This window comes from Pholis gunnellus, assembly GCF_910591455.1.
Source record: "Pholis gunnellus genome assembly, chromosome: 1".
NCBI lineage: Eukaryota > Metazoa > Chordata > Actinopteri > Perciformes > Pholidae > Pholis > Pholis gunnellus.
The window spans coordinates 2378669-2394829 of NC_136528.1; positions in this window are offsets into that span (position 1 = coordinate 2378669).

Here is a 16161-nt window from a genome sequence, read left to right on the forward strand (position 1 = left end):
AAACCACGATCTCTTCAATAGCCTAAAAGAGTACTTTTGTTGTGTAAGTAACCTAACATAGAAATCTACTCAAACAAGCAAAAGAAATTCAATTACAATATTTACCATACAAATAGTTACATGTTTCTTTGGGAACCCTTCACCTCAAACCAGCTCACAGACATCTCGATACACCGGTTTCCATTCTGCCTTTGAAAGTCTCTCATAACCCACATTACGCTCCTTGTGCGTTTCCCAGAGCCTCCCGGTCTGAGGGCCGACAGGGCGGCCGTATCCCCTGTGGGCCTGCTCGTCCTCTGCTCCCTTCTACCACTGGAGATAATGCGAGAATATTTATTCACTGTCCTCGGTGACCCCCCCCCCCGTGTGCGCTGAGTGCGAAGCAGCCGTAATTGGGACGGCGGTTTAAGGGGGCTGCTGGGTTATTCCGACGACTGGCCTGGCATCTTTAGAAACACGGGGCCCCCCCCAGTCCACGTTCCCGTCCCCTGCTCCCTCGCTCAGCCTAATCTGCTAATAATACCTTTGTCTAATGGTGTCAATGGCCATATATCACCCCCGGACAGAAGAGAGAGAGGGGGGGGGGGGGGGGGGGGGGGGTGAGGTGAGAGAAAGAGATCGTGGTGGGGTATGGATTCAAATTCTTGCTTTCTGACATAGCTGGAGATTAAAGAAGTATATTCACACCAAAAGAAAAGGCAGCGACAATCTGATCGTCGCTAAGAGAAATACGCAGCCCGTCTCCTAAAAATGATGTTCCCATACAACGAAACCTCTTGTATTTCAAGAGGAATGCATTTTGATTGGCTCTCACCCTGGAGACTGGAGTTTGTGTGGGTTTTGTTTCCATGTTGTAAACATTTGAAGCCAAACCATGAGGTTTCTTACTGAACCATGACAAAGCGTATTTCTATATTTTGTATTCATTGACCACGTGTTTCTTCCTGTGACTGTAAATACCGTTCGTTCTAAACGTAACTGAGAATAATGTTTATTATGGGAACATCATTTTGTAGGAGATAGAGTTGTATGGATAGGTTAGTTGTGGAAGGTAAGCCTATGTTGAAAAATCTATAATTAAAGATATGACATTACGTTCAAAACGTAATCATATTTAATTAGCCAATCCTGCAGTCAATCATCTAAGAATAATCAGAATAATCAGAATAATGAAAGCCAGTTATCAGGATTATCATTTTTTACAGCAAATTCAAGGAAAAAACTAAAATAAACACCTAAGTCTGTGTAATTGAGAGTCGTGAACGCTGGCCCTTGAATCAACTGTTCAAGTCTCTAACAAGGTTAGTCGTCACGCGGCCATGGTCACCAATTGCTTCTAAATGAAGGCAGATATTAATGAGGTCTTGATGGAGCCGGGCTTTTGTTGGAAATGCCTTGATGTCGAGAGCTAAAACAAGACATTCTCATCAGCAGCCTTCCCCAAGTCTTCAGAGATCAAATTATGTCTGGATATCAAATAAATGAGTGACTTACACTTAATTTCACAAAGAAAAGAGGGTTGAGGGAAAAAAGAAAATTTAATTGATTCCTTGACTTTCTTACAAGACAGAGAATTGTAAAACAAACTCGGAGAGGAAGAACACGTCTTTTCTTTGTTCATAAATAGATGATTATTTTTAATTTCCTTAGATGAAATGCAGAGTGTCTCCCATGAGATGCACTTGGCTAGTTATTCTGCAGAGCTTGAGTATTTTATTTATACAATTGGGCTTGAGTAAACAAACTTTATTTTTTCCTGATAAACTGACTTAAAAGACAGAAAAGGCAGCTGTTTGAAGTGTAGAAATGAACTTTTCTTAATAAATACAGGCCAGTTGACTAATGACATTGCCTTCCTCTTACATCCATCCATATATATATATATATATATATATATATATATATATATATATTATATATTTTATCTTATTATGTGTATTTCTGTCTTATTATTTGTACTGTATCTATTGTGTAGATGTTTTCTAACAAAATGTATTTATATATCTAGGCTGTAGTTCTGTACAGGTCTGCATGGCTTTGCTCAGATGATTCATATGTTCTCTCACAGCGGCTTATACTAAACATCATTACACATACAGTATATTGTTTCATGCATAACTTCTATCACTCCTGCGGTATCAGCTAATCATTATATTTCTGTTTTTAACTTTTCACAACCTTCTGCAGCCGGTATTTAATTATGGGGGGACGGGACTGTCGCATAAGTTTGTTTCTTACAAGCAGCACTCTGAATAGTATTGCATATATTATGAACCTCCAGCAGCCCCCCCCCCGGTATTCTGCGTGTCTCTGACCGAGAGAGGGGACGTGTCCTGCTGTGGACGACGACGGTGACTGCTATACCCCTGGACAATAGTGTGGGAGGACAGCTTGATCTTCAGGCTTCTCTATTGACTCGGACTGGTGCAGCGGTTCTGGCTGGCTGCTTCCCTGAGGCTATAGTATTGACACCCGGGTTCTGGTTTGGATAGCAGGGTCGCAGGACTAGGACTCTCCTCTTTTGATTAATTGAGCACTGGCCTTGATTAATGACGCCTTTCGCCACAATCTTCTCGCTGTGAACTCCAACTTTTCTATAGCTTCGCTAAAGGGGAGGCCAGCATGAGGTAAAGCTGTTGGAGCTTGTTACATTCTAGTCAGAAGCACGCCGCGTCAATATCACTGTTCTTTTTGTATTCATTTTTTTTACTCTGTCAAGGAGGTTTTGCTCTAGATTTGGTTTGTTTGTTTCTGTCAGCAGGATTACGGTAGAAACTTTGTTCTGATCTATCTTGTAATTTCAGATTTTGTTTTCAGATTATTAATAATCGGAGGTGGTTACATGTTGACTCACATTCCTTGTGAATATTTTTGTTATTTATTGGATCTTGATTTGTTATAATATTGTGTAATGTTGTGATATAGCTGGTCATCCTGTAATACAATTTAGGGGCAGTCGTTCCCAATATTTCTATAAAGGAGTGATAATTCTTGTAGGTGGGATTTATACATACCTAATACATTTCAGCGGCTATAGTTCTATTCCTAAAGATGTATCATGCAGGCGATGCATCTGCCGTCATCACACCCGAAATCAAACAACATGCATTCAGTTATAAATGCCTCGTAGCATCATTACACGCCTGCCGCGGTGCACATAGTACAGCTAAGTCATCACTTCACTGAGTCACTAAAGACTCTGCGTTATCCTTCATGAACAGGGAGCTCCGCAGAGGACCTCGCCTTGTTACTTGTTTTAAAAGTAAGCAGCTCGGGGTCGGTACGCCGGCGCCGGCTAATGCATGCAGTTTGCGCAGCTGCGGCGCTGGGACGGCAGACAGCCGATCATGCCGTGATTTATGACGCTGACCGCTGGCTGCGTGGTGCAGGCTAATGACACATACACTAAAGTCATTGATTTGTATGAATGCCCTCCGCTCTTCATCTATCACAATTTAATGTAGGGGAGTTTGCAATGCAGAGGTAGGAGGAGAGGATGAGGTGGAGGAGGATTGAGTGGGGGTGAAGGGGAGGGGGGGGGGGGGGGAGGTAGCGTCCTGGGGAGGAGGAGGAGGAGGAGGTGCAGGGAGTAGAGGAAAATCGACGTATAGCCACTAGACGGGTTGGTGTAGATGCCGTGGAACAAGAGATGCCGGTGGAACCAGGGTAAAGTGGAGTCTCAGGGTTCCCCAAGGCCCAACAGCCCAACCCCCCCCCCCTCCTTCCTAAGTCATGAGTCATTTGCTGCTCCTCTAATATCTCCCCCCCCCCCCCCCTCGCTGCTTTATGGAAATGGCCATGAATTGTGCACAGTGGACATTGTGCTCAATAAAGCAGATAATAGCAACAACAAGGAGCGAAACGCAAGAATTACCTTTGGTCTAGGGGAGAAGAGAGGGAGGGGTGCAAAAGGGACGGATAGAGGAGAGAGAAGAGAGAGACGATGCGTTGTGGAAATGAATAGGTGTGCGTGTTGACTGTTGAATGCATAGAATTGTAAAAGTTCAGTATGGCAGCTGTGCATGATGCTAACGCAGAAGGAGGAAGTGTGCCCGTGTGTGAGTGTTTAAATGAAGCCAGTTGTATGTGCGATGCAAGCTTCCCTGATAGCCTCCTTCCTCGCTCTCTGTCAACCCTTTGTATCTTAGTAAACACAGTACGAGGGTGAGTTTAATCTAACGCTTGCATCACATGAGTATCTGGAAGTGCAGCAGAAGCTTTTCCATGAGGGGAATAAGAACGACGGTCTGCTGCATTCTTCTACGAATGTCCACCGACACGTGCGATCTGTGCTCCTGTGCTGGCCCCTGCAGTGCAGAACCTATTTGGGCAGCTACTTGGTTAGCTGTAGAGAAACATTGTATTTTGGGTTAGAATAAATAAGTTTGTTACGTACAGGTTAGGTATGTGAGGTATTTAACAGAAGCAAGGTAAAATAAGATGTTGGCTTTTGGTTTAACACAGGACACGGACAGCGGTCTTCTGGGTTAAAGTCCTGTGTTTGACCCTAAGATCCATCCAGACCTTCCTCCTATTCAGACTTTGTCACTCTTCATATCACGTCACCTGTGGGTTATTTACAAATTACAGTGCATTACTTTTCATACTTGTAAGTACGACAAGTAACTGAGAACAGCGTATTCTCAACACTTGAGCATGAGTCAAAAACTCGGTCCATGACATAAATACAATGAAGCTAAGAGAAGCACAACAGAAAAGATGTGAACTGCAACATGAAGATTCCTGTTAATTTAACATCTGATACCAACACAAGAATAACCTCTTGTGGTAGAGCCATGCAGATAGTTTGTGTTTTGTTTGTCCATATTTAGAGATGGCTGAGGTTTCTGCCACCACCTCAACACAGTGGAAGTGATTGGAATTTAGTTTGTGGTGCTCACTGCATTCAAATAAATTACATATAAGAATTGTAATAGCCAGGTGTCTTTCTAAAATCCATGTCCTTTTTAACAGTCCACTGTGGAAACTGTTTTTTTTTTATTTTAATTTGGATCAAACTGTTTAAAATCCTGAGGGTTGAATACTATTGTGCTTAAATAAGAAACACATGCACTCCAATGGGATCCACCACTTGGAAAACAATCCTGTTTTTTGCTCGTTCATGTTAATTTTGTTCATGGGAAATCAATCGAACAAATCAATCAAACTTTTGCACTTGTGAGGCTTCAGGGGATTAAAAGAAGTTCAACATGTGGCGGTAAATAAGAGGCAAGTGTGTTTGGTTTGAGCCTCATGCAAGAACCACAGATTGTATCTTACCAGGTGACTCGTTTTACGAATGTTTTAGGAGAACCTGACATATTCTGTAATTTCCTCCTTTCTTTTCGATACAAACACAGTTTACGATTGGTCCAGGCCTGTCGTAGGAGTTGTGCTCAATCGGTCTGCTGTGATCCAAGCCTATGATTTTTTGCTGATGGGTTTTTACTTTTCATTGCTTTCAAAAGTTTTCAGTTTGAAAAACCCAATTCGGCCCATAGTTATGTTTTCATCATCCTGTTTAAAGTTTATTTTCCCTTTTTCTGAACGTTAGCAGATCCCTTGACTCTGCTGCTGACGCTGCTTCCTTTTTGGACCTCCGAAAGCAAAACATCACCGTAGGACACATGGGACAGGACGCACAGCTTCATACAGTATTTCTGTGGCATCAGATATGCTACTTTACAATTCTCATGAACGAGCGCTAATTTACTCTTAGGTGGCCTTCATCATCTCTACGCTGATTACCTGCATAGTTATCTGAAGTTAGGAGAATGTTGCACACCCACAAAAAAAAGCACGAGAAAGTTGGGATAATAATACGAAAAAGTTCTTGATCATGGCCGTTGTTCTGGCCATGATCCTTATCTTTGTCTTTCTTTCCCTACCACCCCGCTGTCTCTCTCTTTCTTCTCTCTTAGGCATCTCCGTCTCTCATGTGATGACATAGTGCAGATGGAGCCATGACTCATGGCTTACAGCGCCCGCTCTAATTATGGCAGATGTAAACACGCCTGTCAGTTATGCTAATCCGAACCATAGCTGGTCGGGGGGCTGAGACAATAACAACAGGGGAACAACAGGAAGAAGACCAACTGGACACCTGCTCCTCGGACTGACCTGTCTCTCAAACCTTTACACGAACATCATGTAAGCCCATTTGGAATGCTTTAGTCTTTGCTTCCTCGCAGGCGGAATCATTTGGAGTGGGAATGTACACAACCTCCGCCGTCATCTATGACGGCGCCCACACCACATTTAGATTTAAAGTCAAGATAATCCTATCGGGAAAAGTCACCGATGTTTGCGCTCTGACACATTCGATTGGTTCCATGCTGAAAAAGACAAGTAAGGATCGATGTTGCAGGTGTTCCTACTTTGGGTTTTGGAGTGAATATGTGAATATGACATGCAACTGCAGACCTGATGAGCATGCATCTTCATTCTTCCAGATGGCGTTGCTATTGCAGTGATCACGACATGTATTCATTCCCAGTTACCCATCTGCAAACACTGTGCAGTGTGTGTTTTTTTGGAATGGATGCATGTCTGCCGGGAAGCAAACTTTTGTAGTAGTGTACAAGTATGTTAAACCGGTTGCACTCAGACATCCAAGCATTCGAGTGCTTTTTTTAAAAAGAAGGAAATAGCTACATTTCGGTGGAAATCTGTTTATTTTAGAAATAAAGTGGAGTGAAGATTATTTATTTTAAAGCAGAGGGGTGATAAGGAGGGACAGGTGACAGCAGGGCTAATGAGGGACAGGTGGAAACAATGAGGGGGGCAGACAATCACACAGGCGGGAAAACACAAAGGCTGGAAGCAAAGTTGTCTACAATGAAAGTGGTGAGAATCAAAATGAAATAGGAAACACTAAACATGAATGAAAAACATTACACAAGGAAAAACTAGAACACAAATTCCTCTAGGTATCTGATCAGCTTCTAAAGATGCAGCACAGTCCAGCCTCCACCAAACGTTATAGGGCATAGAGCCAGACTGTGACAATACCACGTCAACGGCATTAACACTTAATCAAAACCATGATCTTTCCCAGAGTGCTGCTGTTGTCTAAACCTAAGCACACATGTGAAAGTCCTGAGCTTTCTACACCAACAGACTGGCTTCAAAACGACTTGCATGGGAACATACGTAAACACTTCCTACAGTAGAAGGAATATGAAGTTATTCAACTACACACTGCTCCAATAAGAGTGGGAAATATGCAATCACAAAAAAAATTACATTTTCAAATTTCCAAATAAAATACTTCTTTTTTGTAATAGCATTGACACAAATCTACCTTCTCTCTACCAGTGGAGATTGACATGTTTGTGGGTCAAGGTTGAATTTAGTTGAACTTGTGGTGTCCAACCTGGGAACCTGAGAAGTAACCAGAATCACCTTTATTGGCCAAGTCATCAAGATCACCGATTACACCGACTAATCGCCACAGCCCTACTCTGCACGCTTTCACATTTGTAGAATGCTAGACAATAATAATTAAAAAATGAAATCCCTTTTTTTCCATTCATTGGTCTCAAGACTTCCATGTTTTCTACACCTCAAAATAGACTTGAGAACTTTGTAAAACATCCACTTTCTCTTTAACAATTCAATATGGGATTGACTTATATGTCCAACTTTACTTCAATGCACTACATGGATTAACGTGTCCACCGCAAAATGCTCCACACACACACACACACACAAGAAAAAAAAAATGCAGCCTTTTAAACATCTTAAAGTTGTTCAAAACATTCTGGGATTCATATATGAACCATATGGAAATGGTTGTCCAGGATCTGGGAGTATATTCTTGTACCAGCTCATGTTTGACGAATGTCAAACACTCTTAATTGGAAAGCCCTTTCGTTCAGGATGTTCATTTGCATTCAGTAAAACAAAAAAGCAGCTTGTTGCATATCTCTGATGAATAGAAGCTTTCCTGAACCATGAAATTAAAGCATGTCTATCTTTGTCATGTTTGAGAATTGACTTTGCCATTTGTAGAGAAGGACAGGAGGGCAGTATTGTTAGTACGGAATGCAAAATCAATATAAGTTCATGCCTTCATTCTCCTACACGTGTGAAGTCTGGCTAATCATCTACTCAAACAAAACATACAACTTTGTCAAAATTGCACCAAAAGTGATGCACAAAATATGAACTTGTTCTGAGAGAGGGGTCGTACTAATCCAAAAGCCACAACAGGAACCAGAAGCACGTGCACGTTAATGCAAAAGCTACAATCTGACTGCAAAAGCCTCAACACAATTGTGAAATTCACAACGCAAATTCAAATGCCAAAACATAAATGTACCAACTACAGCCTGAATGCAAGAGCCACAACGTAAAAGCTACAACACAAAGCCACACGAGAAGATTTCGTTGTTGAATATGTTTGTTATTGCATAAAACCAAGCTAATCTCACAGAAATACGTGAAGAGATTAACAGTGCCGATGGCACATAATGTTTAAAATCCCGTGCCGCCCCACACAGAAACATATCAACACCTAAACCAGGTAACACGCTGTTAAGAGGTCGTGCTCAGTTCATGTATTTCTGTGAGATCAAAACAGTGTTTACTGTTTTTTAACTTTATTTCAATTGTCATATACGTACAGGTACTTAGATGAAATATGCATCGAACCCATTCTAAGCGTTTCGGAGCAGTGGGCTGCTGTAAAGCACCCAAAGAGCACCTCGAGGTCCAGAGTCTTGCTCAAGGACTCTTCGATCGAACCGTCAACCTTATGGTGAGATGAGGAACCGCTTTACCGCCTGAGTTACAGCGGCCCACTTTCCTCCAGTGTTTTTCAAGATATGTGTTGCAATTGCAACCAGACCAAAAAAATATACAAACTTACAAAAGTTTAGGCTGTGATGTGTTTGTCTAAGCATGTCAATTTCAGTCATTTTCAGCAATTTCAGTGTGTAAGCAATCACAGAAAAATGTAACAAAATGGAAGTGTATCTGTGCAATGTTTGTCAAAAATGCTACAAAGTAAGCTGAATTCCTTCTTTACCACATGTAACAATGTACACATTGGTGTAAGGGGGGGACACACTTCTCTTTATTGTGAACTGAATATCACGCTGCGTTCACACAGTACCACCAAATCTCTAAATGAACAGAGTACTTTGAATCCTGTCGGATAACACACGGCTTCAAACTGTGATCACAGGGCGTCATAAATACATTATAAGCACCCTTTGAAAAAACACTGTACATGATGTGTAATAACCCAGAACAAGAATTTGAATAGCGTTCCTCCTGATGTTTGATGATGCCGTTGCACATCTGAGCCTGTAATGGTCTTCTAATCTGAATCAGTGCAGCGTTGCAGGAGTCGGGTGCACAGCGGAGGCTTCGGCAATTCAGCCTTGATTCGTATTTGCTCACTTTACACCCAGGTGAAGATGCCCCTTGATTAAAAAGAAAAGTAAACCCCTTGCTACTTTTAACACTCGCAAACACACATACACAAAAACATTCTTTTTTTTTTTTTACCTAAAGCTTCTCTCCAGGCGTCAGTCACACACCCTCCCCACCTCCCCCCCTCCCCCTCCCCCCGGCGCTGTAGGCTCGAAGATTTAAGCAGCCCGCTTGATTGCCGGAGCCCTCAAACCCTCGCCTGAGAGACGATAACGAGACGTCACAGCTTTACGCTCAGGTTTTTTAGAAGGAGAGAGAGAACATTTGTCATTTAAGCGTCTCCCCCGGTCTGAGCGTCTGTCAGCCGAGGCTCCACTCTAATGGCAAGACGGATCCAATTACCAGCCGCGGACATCTCTAACAAGGTGCCAGAAAGAAAAAAAAAGCTGCCTGGACAAACAACGCCCGGGCCCAATAATGAGAGGCCCTCATTTGAGTGATTTGAGTCTTCCTCTCTTCTTTTCCCTCTCTCTCTCTCTCTCTCTCTCTCTCTCTCTCTCTCTCTCTCTCTCTCTCTCTCTCTCTCTCTCTCTCTCTCTTTCCTGCATTGAAATCTGCGACAAAACATGCAGTGTTACTTTTATTCATCTTTTATTTTTCAAAGTTTTGCTCATACTTTCAAAGAGAACGAGAGAGGGGAAATGAAAAAGAGGCAAACGTGCATATTAGCATAAAACTCCCTACCTGTACACACACACACACACACACACACACACAGGCATGCAGACAAATACACACAGGCGCTCAAACTTTGGATCGGGTGATTATTAATCATTCCAGAGCCAAGCTTGTCAATACGAATGATACCAATAGCCCGCGCCGCATTTCACAACAAACGCAACAAAGAGCAGAGGGGCAGAGAGAGACACTTTTCACAAGTGGCTCGTTTTTTGCCTCATTCCCCTCGCATAGCTAACCAGGCCATGGATTGTCAATTCTGGGGGCCCGGGATCAATGAGCCAGAGCTCAGTGCGTACCATCGATTTCCCCCAACTCCCAGATATCACAGCGACTGTTCATCAACAAAAGCACTTTGTCCTTTTCCCAAATAATCAGATCGAAGGAGCTCCTCTCCCGAGACAAAGTTGCTTCAGTCGCTGCTGTGCCACACATCCCCCCCCCCCCCCCCTCACACACACACACACACACACACCCTCACAAACCAAAGCTTTTTGTTGTCCTCGCAGCTTCCTGTGTGTGAGATGCACACGCTCAACGAATGACTCGCGCTGAGAACTTGCGAGTGAATGTATAATCGGAGCAGCACGAGCAAGGTACAAATCGATATGCCTCGCCGAAAAAGGGAGGAGGGGGAGGTGTAAGAACTTTGCAGCGATCGAGGAAATATTACGTCCTGTTTTCAGATCTTTTGCTTCATTTTTTTAGAACAAAAAAATAAATGTTGAGATTTGAGATGCGCTCTGTGGGCCCTGATATTTAATTCATCGGTTACGCTGCAGATTACAGCACACAAAACGAACAGCGTACATATTTTGTGTGTGGGAAAAGTGGCGGAAATGAAACGAATGAACAAACTTAGGAGAGCTCCCTCACACATTGTTGGCGCTTCGTCTTGATTACGGTGTCACCCGAAAAATGTTCGACAATGACCTCATTCTTTTAATAATAGAAACAAAAGTTAAACACAAACAGAGAATTTGTGAAATGTTTTATTTATGAATAGCTCACCACACTATGATTTGATTATACGACAGGACAATAGTTCTTCTCTGACATAGTTTTGATTATGGTTTTGCAGAGGATCCCAAAAGTTCAACATGGTTCTTTAGTATCTATATTTTATCACTATTATACGGTTGTATCTATAGATATGTACCCTTCTCTCCATGTTTTGTTGTTAATAACGAGTACATCATATTTTAAAAACATTTCATCTTGTAAGTTACTTATAAATATATGATAATTTCAAGATAAATGATGCCGTGAATAATTTAATTTCAATTTTCCAATTATTTTATTTCAGTATTTAATCAACACTCTTATCCTATTTCCCCCATTTTTCATTCCCAGTTACTTTATGACCGTAATATGGTAATTAACAATACCTACAGTGTAATTAATTTTTGAATACCACTCAAACACCACTTTCACCCTTTTACTCCTTTTCTTTTTTCCTTGTACTTATTGTAAAGATACATTGATTCACTTCATACCCTTTGATACATTTTACATTTTTACATTTGACCCTTTAAGGCAGTTATTACAAACATACTGACCGTAGCAGAACTTTGTTCAAACCCATATATCTTTATATTTAATTCTAGAGGAGATCCCAAAGTTTCCAAAAATACCAAATATGTCAGGCTGAATATCGGTTGAATGTGTTTGAATGGATGAAAAAAAACTAAATATATTTCACTCAGCATTGCGCTTCAGAGAGAACATCACAGAATATGAAGTTAATGGAAATTAGTGGAATTAGATAACTTCTCCAAATCTTGAAGCTCCTCAAGGGGGGAAAAGTGTGTCGAGGGGTTAATCTGTCCAGAGACAGTAGCAACAACAACATCGCTTTTAGTATTTCACTGTCGGTACATTTACTCACTATTTATCTCTTTTTTTTACAGTATTGTGTTTAACAGTCTGCCAACAATGTCAAAGGGATGACGTATTTCAGGTGGAGGCGGTAATTTGCATCCATCAAAACCAGGCTACTTGGACAAACCCCAATGTTTTAATCCTCCATTCTTCCCAATATAAAATGTCTCATTTCTTGTCAATTTCTTTGGAGATATTAATAGATGGGGCAGCGGTGACCATTCATAACTCTGGTTTAATATTTTAAGAGGGTCTTTGGGCCGGAGAAGGCAGTGAAAAGAAAGGGGGAGAAAAAAAAGGAAGGTAGAGGATGTGGGTGGGAGGGAGGGAGGGGGGGGGGCAGCTTAACTCGCTGCCCAACTTGATCAATCGCCACAGTCCTGCCTCTCCACTCAGAAAATTAGAAATGGGAATCTTAAAATCTGGAGCCGTTTATCATCACAGGTAACTCGGGGAGACTGTGTGTGTGTCTCGGGAGGGAATAGGTGTAGGTATTTCAGGGGGAAGGCACATAATCTAAGTTTCTTCCACTGTAAAGACTTACGAGCCGCTATATAGGAACACATACACATACACACACACACACACACACACACTCCTGTTGGGATCACATGGCTTTGTTGAGCAGTAGAGTTAGCTGATAGGCATCGACACGGACAACAACACCAAACTGGAAAGTTTGCATTATCTTTCTGCTGCAACAGTGGTGCAAGTCAAAGTTGTTCTCTCTCTCTCACACACACACACACACACACACACACACAGAAACAACACACTGGGTGTTAGTTAAACTGACACTCATTAGGGCACCTATTTTAATAGCCTGACATGCAACTCTCAGATCCCCCTGACTCCTAATTGTTTTGATTAGCTGATATAATTGGTAACTGTGCTGCTGGAGTGCTGGTAATGTGTGCAAGTTGCATAAAGTCACCGAAAAGGGAGGCAGGGTGAAGAGCAGGAGCTCTTTTTTTAATAAATAAGATGAAGATATTTGATGGCTGGAGATGTTATTTGGAGAGAAGACTCTCGTGTTTCTAACTAAGGCCAGAGTCAAACCTTTATAATTAGGAGACGCGAGAGCGGCCGGGAGTGTTCCTCTAATAGAGGTGTCACATGTGGACTGCTAAACAAGTAGCCTGAAGCTTGCTTCCCATTTGTTAAAAATAAAGTCCTAACTACTTGACGTTAGATGGCCCCAAATTTATCGATGTGTTACAAAATAATGACCAGCGGCTTTCCGGGTGCAAGAACTCGCTCTCCTCGTCAAATGAGCCCACGTGTTGCGGTAAAGTTTTCCTTCACACTTGAATCATTTGTTGTGAGGAAAGTGGGAGCACCCTCATAATGCGTTAGTTCATTTTTCAAATCAAAGGGAAGAATTCTTAAAGGAGAAACTTACTTTCCTCACCAGAAACTACAGCAAAGTGCACTGGGTATTTGTTCGAAACAATCTTGTTCGAAACGTTTCGCTCACGAGGACGTCTTATGTTGTTGTCCCTCAAATCCACAGGTGGAAGCAGCATGACAGTTGTTAAATGGATGGAATGCAGTTCTATCACACTTTTATTGAAAGTGCTTTCCAATGTGGCTCTCATTCACAAACCGATGGCAAGAGCCGTTCATTGATGGTGGATGGAACCATTCTGGCCCCTTGGCGATCAATAAACCCATTCTCACTCCCACCTTGTCAAATACTGACCTTTGGCAGAACTTTCACCCAGGAGACCGCTATGTGTGTCCTGTGTGACACCATGTCTGTGTTATTTCACCTCACATTATTTACTTCAGTTGTTTAGCCTGCTTGAGGCAGGTAACATATGAAACAAGCGTACTAATTTTAACCCAAACCACAATCGTTTCCCAAGTCTTACAAAGTACTTTGGTTACGTGAGTAAACATAAAAACTATGCTGAAAGTTTATATTGAAAAGACACTGTGTGCACGTAACGAGCAGAAACTGACATGTCCAAAACTGACACTAGAGGGATACCTGGAGCGCCATATTTAGAAGCGAAGGGCAACTGACCGAGCGTCGTCATTACGAGTTGGACTGCAGGCGCCCCAGAAAAGAGGAAGTGCTGAGTTTCTGTGTCATCTTTAACAAAGACCATGCTTTTTGTTATATTGCTACATTGCAATTTATTATATTGTTATAACCAAACTGCCCAGGAGAGAAGCTCGGAAAGGTTGGTTGGTTGGTTGGTAGGATGAATGATGGATGGATGGGTCAACAACCCCTAGCTTTGACCTGTTTCCTAGCAACAGCCAGTGTCAGCGTTGGTACCCGAATGGTTCCAGAGCTACCTAAACGCAACTTCCTTGGTCTTTTAAAAAAAGTGACTTATTTTTAACCATGACCGTGATTCTTTTCATAGTCATAATTTTCTTAACCATGATCATTTTCTAACCTTACTAAATGTTTAAAACTCAAATCACACGTCACACCTTCGGCCAATCGCTGCTTGAGTTGGGCATTTCTGGATGGATTGTCAGGTCTGATCAGCAGATACAGCATGTGCAGCCATTTGGGCGTTACCTCAACAAAGCACGTTTTGGTTTTTAAATGGCACCCATGTGCACGCCTCAAACGCAGTTTGTCAACAGGCGGAGTGCTTCCCGATGCAACCCCTATGTTTCTGCGAATGTTGCAAAGTCTGTGATTTCCAGGACGATTTGACTGGTAAATGGAGGGAGACGGGCGGACGGACACCCCTCGGAGCGTACAATGTCTCGTCTCCTTGTCATCGGCGCTCACCCGTAGGCTTTGATTCAGGCAATTACCGGACCGACTGGAGACTCGCGCTGACATTTGTCTATCAACACAGCTGTGACTCACTTCTCTAATTAGCATCTGCGGAGCTGGATGGAGGGGAGAGTGGTGGTGGTGGGGGGGGGGGTGACGCATACCGCAGACTGAGTGAGGGAAAGATGATCAAACCGGGAGAGGAGTAGCTCGCTCGGACAATTAGGTATGGGGAATATCACTGAGCACGATGCTTTTCCCCACACTACAGAGCTAAAAAAGCCTGTCGCACAACCTCCTCCCACCATACGCACACACACACACACACACAAACACAGTGTTAAGCGCTGTATTTGCCATGCAGACGGATGTTGGTATTTATTCTAATTTGTTTGTGGCCCAATCAGTGCAGGATTGCGATGCTGTGCTTCCCCAGTGTGAAGATGGATTTCTGGCTCTTTAGCCATTCCCTTCCTCTGAGGGCCCGGAACAAAGCAGCATCTGCACCCAGGAGATAGCCTGGGATAAAATATGTATTAGTTTCCTCCAAAGCCCCCCCCCCCCTTCTCTTTCTCTCTCTCATACCACTTTGGATGACAAAAAGCTGAGCATGAGAGAGGGAGAGTAGATGGGAGTTGGTGCGGAAGATAGTGTAGATTTGAATCTACTGAATCTACTTACTGGGGGGAATAGCTAGCCTCCATGCGACAACAACTGCACACTCGTACATAAACACAGCACCGAGCAGCAGTGTTGTGAAATTGCGCTTCAATTCCACACTTTTTATATTCCCATGCACCCCGTCTTACCACACCCCGCGTCTGTAAGTAAAACCCATCTAGTCGAGTGAAATTTCATCTCTTCTCTGTCCTGATTCTCTTTTCTCCCGCTTCTCTCTTTTTTCTCCCCTCCTCTTCTTTCCACTCTCTGTTTTTCTAATTTTCTTCTTCCTCCTCATCTCCTCCTCCTCCTCCAGCTGACAGGCTCCGGGTTTTCAGGAGAAGAAAGCGGGGCATTAATTAAGACAGTGCCAGCTGTAATTTTCTTGGGAAGTAAATTTCTGCACAACTAAAGGTTACGGGGACCTTTTCACTGTCAGAATTTACTACAGCCTGTGAATGTTAATGCAGCTAATGAAGACATGCTCTCAGAATCTGAACTTCGAAAACTACCGCGAGGAGGAGAGGGTGAGAGAGGGAGGGGTAGAGGGAGGTGGACGGAAATTAGTTAACGGAATGAGGAAAATAGTGTTGATGCATTGGAGGACGGTGGATGTTCTGCTGTGTAACTAATTCATTTGTATTGTCATGATTTGCCTCCCTTATCAGCAAATAGCCCACTGTAAAAATGTAAACCAGTGCCGCATGTGTGCTTCTGTCTAATTACTTCCTTATTATTTGTTGAAAACGTAAAGC